This window comes from Castor canadensis, chromosome 5, assembly GCF_047511655.1.
Source record: "Castor canadensis chromosome 5, mCasCan1.hap1v2, whole genome shotgun sequence".
Classification (NCBI taxonomy): Eukaryota; Metazoa; Chordata; class Mammalia; order Rodentia; family Castoridae; genus Castor; species Castor canadensis.
In genome coordinates this window covers 85778412-85783550 of record NC_133390.1, presented here as the reverse complement: position 1 = coordinate 85783550, position 5139 = coordinate 85778412, and the positions used below count along the sequence as shown (strand labels likewise).

The window sequence follows — 5139 nt, the reverse complement described above, 5'->3', positions numbered from 1 at the left end:
GGCTTCAACTTGCAAAGGAGGTGCTCTACTGATAGAGCCACACCTCTAGTCCATTTTGCTCTGACTATTCTAGAGATGGGGGGAGTCTCACAAAGTATTTTCCTGGGCTGGCCTTGAACTACAATCCTCCCAATCTCAGTCTCCCAAATAGCTAGGTAGGTGTGAGCCACAGGTGTCCAGCCAAGAGTGGCAATTCTTAAGATTAGGTTTTTAGAAATTTTCATAAGGAATCTCAGATTGGACTTTTAAAGCCTCTTGAGGCTATGAAACCACACCAAAAACTTTCATCAGGTTTCACTTGCAGGACATGTAAATTTGGATAAAATATCCTAAGAGTCCTGGGCCTGTCTGAAAATGTCTTTCCTCACTGACCTGTAAATCTGGGACCCGACGAGTGAGTGACCAGGGCCAGCTTTTCTGGCAGGGTATTGAAGGCATTGAGTCCATAAGGTTAATCTTCATTCCCTAACAGTGTCAGGTCATATAATTCCACATCTGTTTCCAAATATGTCCTGGCAAGAAGGAGGACAGGCTCTCCTTGTAACTATGCCATTGACCACATCGTCATGAAAACAAAAGTATTCACTAAGAGTTTCTAAATTCTGGAAGGGTCAGGCCAGGAGAATAAGATATCATTTACAAATATTTCATTTCAGTTTGACAAAACAGAGCCCACTAAATTGTTATGGGTTATAGATAGCTTGGGAGAAAAAAAAAATAGCTCTTCCTATTCATTTGGAAATTACAACAACAATAACAACAGTCCAAACAAAAGATGCAATCATCTCTCATCTGCTCATTCAGTCCTCTATAATTAATTCTCATTCCACTGGATCTCAGGCTAGCAAAGAGTTTCATTCCACTGAATTCTGATAGCTCATGAACTCACCAGTTTTCAATTCAGTCTACTGGTGTGATCTCCAAGTTGTTAAAACCATGCCATCAGAAACCCTATTCCAAAGTACTAGGCAAAATCCTTTCCCACAGGACTCTAAGACTGTCCTTTGTGAAGATGTAAAATTCCAGCTTGTAACTGATTGTTGAACTTGCAGGGAAGCATCTGAGTAAAATGGAAAACTATCTGTAAGTGGCGAAAGACTCGAAGTGACTGTAGTTAGCGTGCAACTTCTTACTGATAGTTTTTTTAAATGGAAGCTCTCATAAAAAGAGAAGTGCAGGAGCTCCAAAGAAGAATAAGGACTTAGTGTTCACCAGGAAAGTAAGAACCAGGAGTCAACACAACACTGAAGATATTTAGCAAAGCCATGTAAAAGGGAAAAAACAAACAAGTTAGTTTAGTGATAAATTCTAGTACCCGTGTAAAAGTGAATTCTGTAAATAATGTGTATTTAGGGGAAAAAAACCTTAGAATTCTCCTGGTTTGAACTGTTTTCAAAAAAATCACATGGAGGTCATAAAGGGGACTGTGGGAGGATCTTAAAGTGATAAAAATTTTAAAGTTTGGAGGTGGGTGGGCAAAGGCATGGCTCTCCATTCTGCAGAATAAAGCCATGAGGTTTATGGCAAAAAAATAAATAAATAAAAATAAAGAGTTCATTATAAGAATTACACAACTAAAAAGAAAATTTGATCGTTTCTCTGGAATACCAAACAAAAATAATAAATTCAGAAGGCTTCACTGTGAATTCTACCAAACTTGTGAAAGAGAATTAATATCAATTGTTTTCAAAGTCTTCCAAAAAACAGGAAAGGTGAAAACAGCCCTCAGCTCATGAGACCAGCATTACTCCGACATCAAAAACAGATTGACATCACCATAAAGAAAACTGCAGAACAACATATCTTGTAAATACAAATGTAAAATCAATTAACAAAATACTAGTAACTCAAATCCAGCAATATATACAGGGATTATACACTATGACCAAGTGGAATTGATAGGAAGCATGATTTGACATCCAAAAATGTTTTGGTGTACACAGAGAAACTAAAGCAGATACCTTAAAAGCAACTGAGGCCAATAGGAGAAGGGGACCAGGAACTAGAGAAAAGTTTAGATCAAAAAGAATTAACCTAGAAGATAACACACATGCACAGGAAATCAATGTGAGTCAATTCCCTGTATAGCTATCCTTATCTCAACTAGCAAAAACCCTTGTTCCTTCCTATTATTGCATATACTCTCTCTTCAACAAAATTAGAGATAAGGGCAAAATAGTTTCTGCCAGGTATCGAGGGGGTTGGGGGGAGAGAGAGGGGGCGGAGTGGGTGGTAAGGGAGGGGGTGGGGGCAGGGGGGAGAAATGACCCAAGCATTGTATGCACATATGAATAATAAAAAAATAAAAATTTTTAAAAATGTGTTGGTGTAATACACAATACTCATAGTAAGAGCCAAAAATCATATAACCACTTCAAAAGATGCAGAAAAAGTATTTGATAAAACCCAAAACCCTTTCATGAAAAAAAGAAGTCAGCCAACTGGGGGCTGATGGCTCACAACTGTAATTCTAGCTCTTCAGGAAACAGAAATCAGGAGGATCTCGGTTCAAAGTCAGCACCCACTCCCTACCTTCCAGCAAATAAAACAGGGCTAGTGGAGTGGCTCAAGCAGTAAGGGTGCCTGCCTAGGAAGCATGAAGCCCTGAGTTCAAACCACAGTGCCATCAAAAAAAAAAAATTAAAAAGGAAGAAAACTTTCTAAACCTGCTATATCTACAAAAAGCCCACAGCTAGCATCATACTGAATACTAAAAGAATGAACATTTTTTCCTAAAAAAATCAAGAAAAAAGCAAGGATGTCCAATATTTCCACTTCATTCAACATTGTGGTACAGTTTTGACTAGCACAATAAGGCATGAAAAAGAAATATAAACTATCCAGATTGGGAAGAAGTGAAACTATCTCTATTCACAGATGACATGATCTTACAGTCAGAAAATCTTAAGGAACCCACAAGGAAACAGAACTAAAAAGTGAGTTCAACAAGATTTTAGGATATATAATCAATATAAAAAATTAATTGAATTTCTACATCGTGACAATGAACAACACAAAAATGAAAAATGAAATTAAGAAAACAATTCCACTTACTATAGCATTAAAAAATAATAAAATGATCCGTTTTTGGTTCATAAACGTGATGATTGGGTGTTCATGCCATTGTGTGACATGTGCCTCCCTCATACCTTATTACAACATCTGCACACTACCTGTCTCACATGAAAAAAATAAATAAAAGAGAAGAAAAAAATAGAAAGCTTGGAACTAGTTTATCAAAAGAAATACAGTACTTGTATACTGAAAATTATAAAACATTGTTGAAAGAAAGTAAAGAATATCTAGGGCTGCAGGCATGGCTCAAGTGAGAATGCCTGCCTAGAAATTAAAGGATATCTACATCAATGGGAAGATAAATGAAAAATATCCCCTATTCATGGATTGGATGGTTTAGCATTGTGAAGATGGCAAGACTCCACAAATCGATCGACAGACTCAACAAAAATCTCTATGTAAATATCAACTGCCTTTTTATAGAACACAGCTGATCCTAAAATTCATAGGATGTGCAAGGGGCAGAATAATCAAGACGCTTATTTAAAATTGGTTCCAACATCCAAATATGTAATACACCACTCATATTATAAATAGCATAACATTTACAATACAGTGCAAATAAGTTTTATACATTATATTATTTACTTTTCTTGTTACTGTGACCAACCGCCTGACAGAAACAACATAAGGGAGGAAAGATTTATTTTGCTTAGGGTTTCAGAGGCTACAGTCCATCATGGAGGAGAGGGCATGGTGGAGCAGCTCACATCATCTTGGCCAGGAAGCATGAGAAAAAGGAATACAGGAAGGAGCCAGGGCAAGATATAGCCCCAGATGATATTCTTCCTCCTAGTGGGCTACACCTTTTACTTTTACTACCTTCCGATCATGACTTCTGTTATTAATCCATCAAGGAATGAATCCATTCATTAGGTCAGAGCCCTCGTGATCTAATCTTCTCTGGTAATGTCCTCACAGACACCCAGAGGGGTGCTTTACTAATCTCCTAGGCACTTCTCAGTCCAATCAAGTTGACAATCAAGATAAACCATCGCATGACAAGGAGAAAAAAATCTGTATGTTTCCCATAGATGCAAATTTTTTCCTACAAATATCTTAAATCCACAGTTGGCTAAACCCCGGATGTGGAGGACAATATGACAAACCAAATATTTTGGCTGTGGATGACAGGAAATGGATTTAGGTAAGATTTGCATAAGCCAAGCTCAATATCTGCATGCAAGATTCCCAGTGAGGTAGAGAATTGAGGAATGCTGCATGTGCCTAGAAACCTTTCACAAGTCATTCATACAACTGAGTCATAACGAGAGAAATCTCAAAACTCAGATGCCATACTCACAACTGAGAGCATTATCCTAACCACGCAATGGAGATCGGTCCTAGTTTTGAGAAACCCATCTAATCATTCTTTTCCAACTTCAAGATGACTCTTATGTGGCTAGCAGAAACTTACACATTCTAGCTGAAGTACATTCCCTATCAGTCATGTCAAAATAAATATTCACACCAGCCTAGGCTCAGTATGGAGCTCCCATCCTCCAGCAAAAAGTTAGGCATTTTAACTATACAAAATTTAGGGCTGGGGACCTGGTTCAATGTTAGCGTGCCTACTTAGCAAGCTCAAGGCCCTGAGTTCAAACCCCAGTGCCATCTCAAAAAAAAAAGGGGGGGAGACGGTGGGAGCAGGGGAGAGGAATGGCTCAAATAATGTATGCATGTGTGAATAAATGAGTAAAAAAATTTTTTTTAAAAGAATAAGGAAAGGATAATATAAAAAAAAATTAACCTAAGAAAGGCTAAGTGTGTCTTGTGGGTTGATAGCTTCTCCTATGCAACAATTCATCAATAGCAATATATAAAATAAACATAATTATTTCTAATGCTTCTCTTTGTGATTTTCCAAGGGCCCTCTAGGAGCTCTCAAAGACAGCTTAAGGAGCAAAAAAATATCCTAAGAGTTTATTTCATTTTATGCTTAGAATTTTATTTCAGGAAGGCAAAAATCACATTGTCAGAAAAGGGACGGGGTGAATTTTCTGGGGTGATACTATTGATTGTGGTGGGGGTAGCATAGCACATGTGTCAAAATTCTCAGAACTA

General features: G+C 37.6%; 1 non-coding gene across 1 annotated transcript; it reads left to right on the top strand.

The window, feature by feature from the left end:
- The first annotated feature begins 3079 nt into the window (after window positions 1-3079).
- Window positions 3080-3183, top strand: LOC141423795 (small nucleolar RNA U13). The gene has a single exon (XR_012448602.1). It is a non-coding gene; the product is annotated as a small nucleolar RNA U13 (small nucleolar RNA).
- The last annotated feature ends 1956 nt before the right edge of the window (window positions 3184-5139 follow it).